The sequence below is a fragment of the Anser anser genome, assembly GCF_964211835.1.
Source record: "Anser anser genome assembly, chromosome: 13".
NCBI lineage: Eukaryota > Metazoa > Chordata > Aves > Anseriformes > Anatidae > Anser > Anser anser.
Window position 1 is genome coordinate 7808739 of NC_139734.1, and position 12438 is coordinate 7821176.

The 12438-nt window shown below is 50.7% G+C and overlaps 1 protein-coding gene across 4 annotated transcripts in view; it reads left to right on the plus strand.

The window, feature by feature from the left end:
- The first annotated feature begins 322 nt into the window (after nucleotides 1-322).
- The window catches only part of ZNF185 (zinc finger protein 185 with LIM domain), a 45595-nt gene continuing 33479 nt past the window's right edge, over nucleotides 323-12438 (plus strand). For all 4 annotated transcript variants that reach the window (XM_083797117.1, XM_083797120.1, XM_083797118.1 and 1 more), the window contains exon 1: nucleotides 323-473. The gene's annotated coding sequence lies outside the window, so the exon portion shown is untranslated. The remainder of the gene's footprint in view (nucleotides 474-12438) is intronic.

Here is a 12438-nt window from a genome sequence, read left to right on the forward strand (position 1 = left end):
CCTGTGGGGGAGCAGCAGCGGGGTGCCCGCTCCCCCTTCCTGCGGGGCGAGCCTGTCCCTGGGCAGCTCTGGTGATGTTTGGCCTGGGAAGGAAGAAATCCGGTGGGCGAGAGTGGGGGGCTGCTCCCTGCTGTCCCCACCACAGCAGGGAGCCGGAGAATGCGAGGAATGTAGAGGAGAGCTGGCGGGGAGGGGAGACCGTGCAGCCTGAATGGAGAAACCTGTTTGATTCCCCTGAAGGCCAAAACACACCCAAGTCTCCTCCTCAAAACAAGGCTTGGCTTCCCGGAGCCGGCCCTCTCGGTCCGCCCGGCAGGTAAGGGCTCTGCCTCGCCCACAGCCGCCTCGCTGCCAGGGAGGATCGGAGATACCCGCTGCTTCGAGCCCTTGGGGGGCAAGGCGCTGGGAGACTGGTTGCACGCTGCTCCGCATCCATCTTCTGGGGGAAAGCCGCAGCTGAGGAGCCTCTGCAGGTAGGGCTGGGCAGGGAGGCTGCTCCTCTGAGCCTCGCACAGGGCGGCTGGGGTGCTGCTGGCACCCGCGCTTCACCCGCTGGCTCTGCGGGAGAGGAGGAGGAGGAGGACTGTCCCCTCCTAACCTGCTGACACAGGGATCTGGTGGGGATGAGGGAGGCTTGAATTGATGCCTCCTTCTGTAAAGAGAGAGATGAAGCTCTTTTCTCCAGTGTATGGGAGCAAAGTGTGGATCTAAAATGGTACGCAGATACTACAAGGATGGTATTAGTGCCAACATGTAAATAAGGCAGAACAGGATGTTTGGCTATGAGGTTTTGCTGCTCTTTGTCTGATCACTGAGTTCCCTCCTTGCCCATCCCTGTCTTTCTAAAATCTGTCACGGGCTTAATTTATGAGGTATAGCAGGGGGTATGGCAGCGGGGACAAGTCTGTGCGCAGATGTGAGCGAGCAGCTCTGCACAACTGGTACAGTTTGAACCTGTGACTTTGGGCAGCCTTCTGAGAGGCTTGGGGTCAGCTGCTCTGCGTGCCACCGCTCCTAACCCCCTTCCCCAAGACCAGTGTGTGATGGAGAGGGACGCAGATGGAGATTCTTCTCTCTGCGCTCCTCTGCCTTGTTTTGTTTCTCTCTGAGTATGAAATCAGCACCCTGGAAAGGAAGGGACGGGAGTGGTAAAGCTCATGCGGAGGAGACGAGCACCTCCCTCAGTCCTTGCTTCTTCCCACCTCGAAGCTTGGTGAATGTCTTCTCCATTCCCCCCATCCCTGCCCTGCTTCTGCTCCAACGCAAACCCCAGCCACAAGAACGAGCTGCCCGCGGCCGGACAGAAGACAGGTTGCTCACCGTGTGCTGCAGAGCAGGGGTGTCCTCCCCTGTCAGATCCATCAGGGCCTTGATATGAACAAATATTGAATTTGTTCCCCGGAATTATTTACCTGTAAGTCCCAGTCTTCACAAATGATAGATTTTAATTTTCTTTTCTAAAAACATTTTTTTTTTTGTGGCAAAACTTTGTAGTGCCTCTGAGATGCTGTGAAACATCAGTAGGATTTTTTGTCCTGCGCTGTTTATGGGTCTGTCATACAAATGCAAAGCTCTGCCTTTGAAAGCCCCAAAACTTTTCCTTCCTTCCTGCTTTCATCTTTAGACATCAAGGCATAAGGTCAATGGCATGTGGGTGCGGTAAACATCCTTTACATCCTTCTTCCTTTTCAAATACAAAAATTAGTTGAGCAATTAGGAATTAATGCCTTGTAATTAGAGTAATGAAACTGCGCACCCAGTACAGTGAAAAACGATTCAGTAATTTTGGGCACCGAGAGCAGCGAGCTGCTGCGCTGGGGGTGGTCGTGCCGTGTCGGTTTGTGCAGCTCCCAGCACAGCAGGGCCCCAGGAAGGTCTCTTGGGACAGGCAGGATTGCGTGCCGCTCTGATGAAGTTTATACCACGCTTTCCCGACTTCAATAGCTCGCGTCTTTGCCAGCTTCATCTGGTTGGACTGAAATTTTTCATTGTGGGGTATGTGGTTGTGAGAGAATTAAAAAAAAAAATAAAAAATTGTGCACGTGTAGCTTTACAACAGCTGTCAGACACGGCTGAAACGTGTCCAGTGCTCGCCTTGGAGTTCTGTGCAGGCTTCCCCATGGCAGCCACTGGTTTTCATCTCACTTTTGTCCATGCCTGAGGAAGGAGAGACGTTTGCTCTCCCTGGGTACTGGTGACGGGGATCCAAGGAGTTGCAGTGCTGGGCTGAGGCTCTTCGTAGCAGTCCCGCACAGCCAGCAGGCCCGGCTGCAGCCACAGATGCTTGTTGTTCCTGCGGTGCGTGTTCAGGGTCGTGTCGGCTGCCCTGGGAAAGGTGGGCACGCAGTTAATGACTGCGATGCATGTGAGTTATTTGACTAGCATCGCGAAGAACAGCCGTGGAGGCATAAAGTGTCACCTGCAGCGGCATGGCTGTCCTGGAGCACCTCTCCTCCGAAGGAAGGTTGGGAGAGCTGGGTTTGGTTAGCCTGGAGAAGAGAAAGCTCTGGGGAGACCTTATTGCAGCCTTCTTAAATATCAGCTTGGGTTTAGCATTACGAGCCTTTCTGTAGTTAGGCAGTTATGCATGATTTTATGTCTGTTTGAAAGCCTCCAGCCACCGAGTTGCTCGTAACGCAGGGCCAGTATCATGACGTGACGTGTTAGATCTGCCCTGGGGGCTCAGTCCAAGTCCTGGAGGAGCTTCAGGCTGGTGGCCTTGGTCCTTCAGAGGCAGGCTGACAGCCTCCCGCTGCGAACACGCTCAGCCACCTGTGTGGACGAGGTGGGACGAGATCCTAAATTGCAGGCTGTGAGTTTACAGCCCGAAGCCCCAAGTGTAATTCCTGCTGTCACTTGCTTCCACAAGTGCAGACAGCGGGGCGGAAGCTGCCCATCCTTCCCAGGCACGGGATGTCACTCAAGCTGGAGAACAAAGGTGAAATAAATCTAGTCGTAGCAATGCTGGCTCAAAAATTTCACAGCGCTAACCCAGCATAAACTTTCTTTGCTGGTTCCAGCTTCTTCAAATGAACTTCAAGGGTTAACTTTGTGCTGGCAGGTTTTATGCCAGATCAGGCACAGTCTGTCCACGCTGCTCTACCTTCGTAGCAGATCAGGTAACAGCTGACATAAAAGCATAACACTGGCACAAGGTTTGCATTGTGCTCTCTGGCTAATGCAAGAGAAATGCAGGTATGTGCCCACGCCTCATCCAGATCACTGGAGGGCAGCCTGGCGGTGCACAGACCTGGGTTAGCAATCCCGAAACCTGGATGCTGCTTTTCTGGGGCAGGGAGCCTTGTGTTTGCGTCTGACCTCTGTGGAGAAGCTTTCTCTCCCTGGCTTTCCTTCCTGTGGGTTTCAAAAAGGTGGGCTTGGTCTGTTGGGTGTTAATTTGAGGTCCTGCCTTGTCCCATAGGGGTTGGAGAATAGGGACTGTGACCCTGATTTAGGTCTAGATAACAAAATCCTCAGAGTCTGCGGAGTTTAAGAAGTTGATAAGAAGTTCTAATTCAAGCCTTTTGCAAGTTTTAAATACCTTTTAATTTGAGGACCGTGAAGGTCAGAATATGCATTAATTATTGTTAAACCGTGAGACTCTTCCTCCTGACTGACCTCAGCCCGGTTTGCAGCTGAGGGCTGACATTCAGGTCACTGGTCAAGTCCTCCAGGGGTACATAGGCTCAATGGTGCAATGAGTTTTGTGCTTCCACCTAGGAGGAGCGTGCGAGAGATCGCTCTGAAGGCACCAGGACAGCGCTGGTGGGGGCAGCGCAGCCTGGAGCTGCTGGCTGCGGGTCCTGCGGTGCTCTAGGCAGGGAAGGATCGCCTTGCAGCTGGTGTCGCAGGTGATATTTTGGGCTGAAGGAGAGTAACCCTGGTTTGGAAGGTTTGTTGTCTATTAACGGCTTTTGTGTTGAAAGCCCGAGTTTGCCTCCCTGTTGCATGGACTCGGGAAGTGCTGCAGGGCTCAGCCACGGGGTCCCTGCCCGGAAGGCAGGAGCAGTACAGGACTTGTGGCTCGCAGCTCCTGCGGGGCCCGGGGCGGTAAGGTGAGCCTGGTGCCCCGACATCCAAGGGAGGTCCCCTCCCGCGACCGGGGAACCGGAGCGCTGTAACGTGAACTCGGCGGCTGGCTGGGGCTGCGCGGACAGTTCAGGAGTGTAAAGGCACCCCGTGGCACCTCCAGGAAAGCTGTATTTACCGGATCAAAGCAGCACTGCTTCCTTTCCCAGGGCATTCATTTAGTCCTCAGAACTAGGTCCAGTGTTGGATCCAGCTCATCACCGAGACAAACAGAGGGCAAGGTGGCTATTAGGTGCAAAGGGGCTATTACTGCAAGTGCCCTACAAACTCCTGACAAAAGCAGGCTGAAAAATTGTTATTAACATTTTAAAGTTGCAGTTGAGCCATCAAAAAGGGGGATGGCTGGCGAGTTTTCCTTCTGTGTGTTTGCAGCTAATAAGAGCTGCAGTCAGCTTTTAAAGAATAGCTAGTGTTTCATCTCCTGGGGTATAATTACATCTTTTTAAGTGGCTTACACAGAAAGCAGAATCATTCCCAATTAAGCGATGGGCTGCTGATTTCTGGCACTTGGAGAATTTATTAGCAAAGAGTGCTGCTCTGGCGGTACGTCAGTTCCTTTGCAGAGCACTGCACGAGTGGGCAGAGATCGATCGTGTTCTTCCTCACGCTGCTGCCCAGGGCCAGCTGCAGCCTCTGTGGCCCTGGGGACACAGTGGCCTTGGGGATGGACAAGGGCACAACCAGGCTGTGACCTGTAGGGATCGCTCCTTGCTCGGGGTAAGAGGAAGCTGTGCTGGAGCCATCTCTTGGCTCCTCTGCTGGGACTGCTGCTGACGGTGCCCACCCTTGTGGTTGCATGTCACAAGGGCCCTGGCAGACTGAGCTTTGCAGCTTGTTTTGCCTGCAAGGGGGTATTTTCACCAGGAACAGGCTCCCCAAAACACTGCTGAGAGGAAGAGACTTTGTAGCCCGCTGGCACCAGCAGCTTACCTTGCAGCTGCCTTAAAAACTCAAAGCACGTTGAAGTACCCAAGGTAGGGACCACTCCAGCACCTGGGAGCGTACAGAGGGTGAGCAGAGCTGGCTGGCTGCCCGCAGACAGGCACACCCCAAAGATTAAAATCTAAGCAAGGTTTCAGCTCCCTTTTCCTTATTAAGTAGCTTGTAATTGCTTTCATTCACATGACGAGGAGCTTCAGAGGCAGTGTCTTCAGCGCGCTGGCGGGCACCGTGCCTTTCCTGCCTGCAGTGACTCCGTGACAAAGGCTGTCCCCGTCCGGCTCTGTAGCAAAGCTGCTCGTGTGGTTTCCTGGAGGTGGACATAAGCTGCCTGGGATTTTCAGGACCATTGGGTCTTGTTGGTGCTCTGTGCCTTTGAAAATCAGGGCTTGCTTAGGATGGAGTTAGCTAGCAGCTCCATTTGAAGCATGTGGTCTCAGGATGCGGTGTACTAACGGGGCTTTGGTCGAACATTTATTTCTTGTGCTGGGGTGCTCACGTTGGATGGTTTGTCAGCAGGGATTTAGGCATCATAACACCCATTTTTGTGGGTCACCTGCTGTCTGGGACATCCCGGAGGTCAGTGTCTGAAAGCTGAACACCAGTTGCAATCACCCAGCACAAAGGCTGAGGGACTTGCATTGGCTGTATCCTGCTAAAAACTTGAGGCTAAGATGTGCTGTAAATCACAGATTTCATATATCAGGAATTGTATCTAGCCTGTAGCTGTTGTGTATTCGTATTACCCAGGATGGCCAGCCAGTTTCCTGCATCCTGATGCTGCTCGTAGGCAAGAGTTGGAGAGAGAAGCAGGAGGAGGGGAGGCCTGGAGACCCCTCTGCCTTGTGAGGTGCTCTGCGGAAGTTAGGAGGCCATCAGCTGTCGTAACCAAGCCAAATTCATCCCTGCTCCTGCTGGCATCAGCCCCGTGCAGCTGGTGGAGAGGGAAACCCAGCTCATCAGCAGAGGTGCTCCGGTTCTCCCGGTGCTATCACTCGGGTGATCGGCCTCGCCTCCTCCCGCGTACCCAGCGTGCAGCTCCACCTGCGCTGCATACCTGAGACCTGCTATCGCGGAGAGGGGAGAGGCAATTTGGGTTTAATTGCCTGGAAGGTGGTCAGGTCCTGACTCATAAAGGGCTCATGAGAACCTGGGGAGATACGAATTTAAAAATTGGCTGAGGGGCCAGCGCCTCGCCTCTCCCCCCTGTAGGACCACGGCATCAGTTTTCTCTGCTGTTACGCCCCATACTGGAAACTTCCCATCCCACGAAGAGCCTCGGTAAGGTGCCATCCTTTCTGAGTCCTGGACGTGGGTAGATCCAGCAGGAGGGAAGGACAGGTTTGGCAAACAGGGAGATAAGAGATGAAGAGGTGGTTGCAGGGCTGAGCAGCACGCCGGCCGTGAGCGCGGGGCGAGAGCCAGGAGCGAGGTGGAAGGTTTTCAGGAGCAGAGCTGAAAGGTCCACGCTTGCCTCTCTGCTGGCCTGGCATCCTGTGCTGGGTGTGGGGCTCGGGAAGGCAGATAGGGAAGATCCAAATTTCCACGTTGTCCCAGCCCCGCTCTCGGTGCAGGATGTCACCACAGGCACTAATGAGGGCACGAGCAGGCCACCGTGGAGTATTTCTGCAAAGCCCTGCCCTGATGTGCTGCTTCCAGCCAGCACCTGGGAGGCGACTGAAGCTCCTGGGACAGGATAAAGCCTCTCCTCTTGCTTAAGAGCAGGAAGAGGCAGGGAGATGCGTCTATCGGAGGACTAGAGCAGAAACCAGCTGCGTGGAGTCAGGTATGTCCTTAGGACCCCTTGGAAAGACATACCCTGAATTCAAAGCTTGGACTGTGGGCAGAGCATCTGGGGGATTTGAACAGGAGAAAATGACTCTCAGGGGCTCTCACGTTGTTTTTCTGGCTGGGGTTGCAGTAAAGGAGACGTTTGGAGTACTTTCAGCAGGCTGGAGATGGCAGCTGCTTTGCCTTGGGAACTTGGGCTGGCAGTGACGAACCTGATACAGCTCTGGTTAGACCTGCACATTTCTTTTTATTTTTTTTCCAAAATTCGCAACACTGAACCCTTTCAAAAATGCATGCAAGCTTCACTAAGTTTTTGTTCCCAAGCAAAAAAAGTCAAAATCTGAAACAAAAGGCAAATTTAAGCCTTCTGGAATGAAACCTTTTTACTTTGTTTTGAAATAATATAGCTTTTTCTGCATTTTTTTTTACTTTAATCTTGTTTGAAATATGTATAGCAGTGTGGCGTGAAACTAAATTCCTTGGCTGTCATGATCTAGTCTGAATTCTGCTTGCTGAAAGCTGTGTCCTCATGTCAAACTAGAACAACCTTTTTCTATTCTGGAAACAACTGGTGAATAAAAAACCTCCATCTTTTGCCCATTCCCGGTGATGCCTGGGAAGTGACTAAGCCCACAGCCTGCTAATTTCCCATTCCTCTAATATTGCACCACTACATTTGAAGAAAAAATAAAGCAGATGACAGAGAGGAGGAGGAGAAGAATAACCCCTCCTTACGAGCCGGCAGTGGGGTGTGATTCAGGCCCCTAAAAGCCGGCTTTGTGCAGGACACGGACCCGCTCCAGGAGCCGAGATGAGCGATGTCCCCGCAGATTTCGGGAGGCGTTTCCCTCCCTGGCAGAGCCGCTGGCTCTGCTTGCTGATGCCGGCCACGTCAGCGCCTCTCGACAAAGAGGCAGGTGTTTTCTCCGGGCTGCATGCGGTGCGGAGCAGCGTGCTAGGCCTCTTCTTTTATCCTCTTTATTAAACAGACTCAGATGGCACCTGGGGACTTGATTTTCTTTCCCTCGTGCTAAGGCAGTCAGGAGTTAACCCCTCTTACAACAGCCAGGCACTCGCTGAATGGCTCAGGGCTCTTCTCTTCCTTAGAGAACAAACCTGTGATTTTTTTTTTCCAGCTTTTTCCACTCTGCAGGTTGCAATTCCTATAGATACACCTTTATCACTGGAGGACCAGGCATCCCGGCTGTAGACTTTCCACACTTGTTTTCAGTAAAGGCTTGTTCTCGTAGGTCGTCCGCAGGACCCTACAAGGGTTTTTTGAGGACTGGAAAATGAAAACTCCTGTAGGCATCTACCCCAGGAAACCAAATCACTTCGATTCGGTTACCTCCCATTAAACCAGCTGGGCTTTTTTGAAGCTATTTCTTCAAAAATTCAATAGCTGGTTTGACTCAGACCGTGAGGGGTCTTTTGCACTGAGATGCACTTGATCACTGCGTCTGGGGTTTGTTCCTAAAGGCAGGCAGAAAGGAAGGTGTTTAATATCCCCTATGTCCGGCATCACTGGGATTTGGGCTGACTGCGACAGCTCTTAAAGGCTCCTCTGGCTGTCTTTGTTTCCAGCTAAGGGGTTTCTCACAGAGTCTTGTGCTTTTGCAAACAAAGCATTTCCATCCTCTTTTGTTTTAAGGTAAAGTATAGTGAAATTGGCAGCTTTTACCCATTTTTTTCTGCAATATATTTATTTTTGGAGGAGAAAAAAAAAAGAAACAACAAATCACTCCAAATACTATTCTGAACACTTTCTAGAAGAACACAAGTCTTGGTGTTTTTGTACCACCTGAAACATCCATTCAGGGCTGTGTGCGCAGAACCATCGTTGTACAGTGACTCCTGAATCCAGAGAGAGAGAAAAAGTATGTGCAGTAGACAAAGTATAATGTATTTAGGCTTAACTACAGATTGAGCTACAGGAGGGATTGAGCATATGTATATATATTCCTGGTCTCAACCTCTGTGCGTTGCACATGCTGCAATGTGTGTATCCCACAGACATTGCAATGACCTAGGTTAAAGGTAGGTGGTGTTTGAATTTGGACCCAGGTGTGCTCTGCATGGGTGGCACGCACACATTGCTCTGTGAGTCCCAGGTCTTTGAAAATAGGTGAAATCTAAATTGTTTTAGCTTAGAAGCCTGTAAGAAGGTATGGGAGGAACTTGAGCTCTCTCCCTCATGCTACCTAGAAATTTTTCCTAGACTGAGAGGTAGGTCATGGCACGCACGTACCCTTGTTTAAGCGCTGCCTGTAGCAATGCCCAGCTGTCCCTGCTGAGGAAGGAGTCACTCCAACAGGCAGGTTGAGGCACCATGGTCAGTCTGTTGTGTTTTTTTTATTGCTTGTTTGATGTCTCTCTAGTAGCTGATGCTCACAAGCTCATGGTGTTTTTCTCAGATCACAGGCCAAACGGTAGTTGGTCTGAGAACCTGCTGTGTGAAAGCAGGGACGCTGTCACAGCACCAAGGAGTCAGGATGTGGAGCTCCTGGATCTGCTGCGTGGCCAGGACTCGCCCCTCAGGGATGTGGTTTCCACCACTGAGATGTGACCTTGACACCAGGCAGGTGATGCACCTCAGCTCAGGGCTTTCTCGCAGAGCCTTATGCTTCTGCAAGTAGAAGCACTTACATCCTCATTTTGTTTTAAGGTAAAAAGTCTGGTGAAATTGGCACATATTTACCAATCTATTTTTTTTCTCCAAAAACATTTACTCTTCTGCAGCTGCTTTCAAAGGAGAATCACCTCTCAGAGCTGGCATTTCTCGAGCCACTCAGATATTTATCGCAAGGATCCCAGGGCATTTTGCAAACATTAAGCCTGAGGCAGCTCTGTAAGGTTGTTCGGGGGATGCACGTTAAGGGATCCATCTCTCCAAGTGCAGCCATCTCGCAGCAAACCAGGCAATGCTTAACGGAGCCCGCAATAACTGTTTGGATCAGGAAATGAAGAGCGATTACTGCTCGTTTGCATAGCGATGGCACCCAAGGGTGCCAATTAGGATCGAGGGCCTATTGCACTGATGGCGTGCAGGCACTTAATAGGAGGCTCTGAAGGGCTCCCGCTGGACTTCTACAAGAAAACCTTCCATGTACAAATCATGAAAAAATCATGAAAGGAATGTGGATTTTCTATTGGAATGATGTTTTTGTCTCAAATTTCGTATTTGTAGTGAATGTCTAAGAGGAAGAATCTATTCCTGAACTGCTCTGGTGGCTAAAACAGTGTGACTGGCTGCGTGTCGTCTTAGAATAGTCCCACAGCAGAAGCTTTTTGTGTTAGGTAACAAATCCACAGAGGACAAAAAGGTGTGTGCAGGCCTGCAGAGTTACTTCCTCACTACAAGGCAAGAGGGAAGTGATGGGTTTAGTTTAAGGCAGAAGTGGTTTTGGTCTCCGTGAGAGGTAGAGATCTCCACGTTTTGTGTGCATCGTGGCACAGATTTTACTGCTGTGTGTTTGGAAACAGGTGATTACAAAGTGTGGAAGTCAGTGTGGATAAGTCTTACCAAAAAAAAAGAAAAGAAAAAGGGATTCTGGTGGGGAGAGAGAGAACCGTGGGACAGCAAAGGGCAGGGAGGGTTGGTGGCTGTGGGAAAGGTTACAAACTCTTCAGCTCTACCTGCTCGTCTTTCATCCAGTGCCTCAAAATCTGAGACCTGCTTGTTGGCGAGTGGAGGTTTTCAGGGGAAGGTCACCTTTGCATGTCAGGAGGAGGCCACGAGTTGTTTTTGTTGTGCTTCTGTGCTGTGCTGTATGCTTCTCTGTGTGGCCACGAGCCTGGAAGCTCCCGTGCATGCAGAGTGCTTTGTGTTAGCAGTGGGATGCTATAGACACAGGGCTTGGAGTGCCCAAAATATAGAGGGCTGATATTGCCATGATTTCTAGCCTGAAGCATCATTTTTGGGCCATGGCTAGTCTGAAGCGCCTTCTTCCCTTTTATCTCCCATTTTGCCACCAGGGCCAGGTGCTGGGCTAATGTTCAAGGTGTGTTGGTAAAATGGGGGCAGGAAACAGCATGCCTCTGGCATCTTGTGTAGAGGAAGGGGTTTCTTCTGGGGCTTTTGGAGAAGCTGTCCTGAAAAGACAGCTGCAGTGGTGTATAGCTGTAAATTAGGCTCTCAGCCAGCTCCAGAGATCCGCAGGTATCCCTCGGTGCTGCCAGAAGACAGTCTTCGTTGTTTGCTTCCAAACTTACAGGCCGTGCTCCCAGCTTCTGAGGGACTCTCACGAGGCGGAACGGTGCTTTTGGATCCTAACCACCTGCTGAGTTCGGATCTCCAAGCTTCAATCAAGCGGCAGGTGATAGTCCTGTTCTCCAGGTGGGAGGCAGAGCTGTTGGGATCAGCTGCAATCTGTGCCGGAACCAGGCAAATAGATTTGTTTCCATAGCAATAGAGGAAATTGTTGTAGCCCGTGGCTGAAGCTGTAATCGATTCCCAAATAAGCTGTGCCAACAAAAATACTTTTTACCCTTGTAACTTAGCCACTGTCTGTGGCAGAGGTTCCAATAGCAGAAAAGCACATTTGTGAAAAACCACGTCCCTTGGTGACATTTTGATAAGGGAGATTTCTGGAGCGCTCCGTGTTGGCTTGTCGCTGCCTTTCAAGGGAATAACGGTGGGTAAGTGGGAACAGTTGAAGACACCCCTCCAAATCTAGAGCTGATGTCTTTGAGAATTACTGCACTGCAGATTCACAAAAAATTGAATATAAAGTCAAAAATGCTTTGAAATGTGTTGAGGTCCCACAGTGCATGTGTTGAAGCCTAAACTCGAATTTTGTCAGAGCGGGGAAGCTGTGTAATTTCTAAGCAGTCCTTGGAGCAGTGAGAACCACTTTTTCCCAGGAGTGTTGTGTCAGCCCCCTGGAGTCCAACACCCCCTTGCTAATCCTCTCTGGCCCCACAAATCCCGTGCTCCTTTCTGCAGAGCCCTGTGGCTGGAGCAGACGCGCTGGGATGCGGTCCCACTGTCGCCTCGTGTGGCTGGGGAAGCTGCACCTCCTGTTTCGTGTTCTAACCACCAGCCACTGGAATATCAAAGCAAGGAGAAATGATATGAGCTTGCTTTTGAGAAATGCTTTTCCTGGTACTAGTTTGCTGATCTGTCTTTTCTGGTTTGGGTTAGCAGGCCACATCTCTCTCTTTTTCCTGTTTCTTCAGCACAGCTACTATCTCGGCATCTGTAGACATCGGTTTATTTGCCGGGTGCCAGCAAGCATTAAAAGAAGAAAATGAGCTTTTCCTTTCTCATGTAGGGAATGTTGAGTTATTCTAACTGCAGGTTCCATGGTATAACCTGCATTAATTTATCTTTTAATGTTCTTGTCACTGAGCAGGCACTGAGTAGACATGTAAGGTCTGCGTTGCATCAGCACAAAGGTTTACGAAGCTCACTGTCCCAACTCCAGCAGGAGCCTACAGCAGGTGATTAAAAAATGTGGGCAAGAAATAGGGTACTTGAGTTGCTCTTCTCTTGCTGCATCCTCTCAGCTTGTGGTGATCTTGTTTAGTCTGCGTTGCCTTGATCCTCAGGTGACAGGTAAAAATATCCACCTAGCAGCCTTCACAAACCAAAGAAAAGCGTGTTAAAGGAAGCAGAGA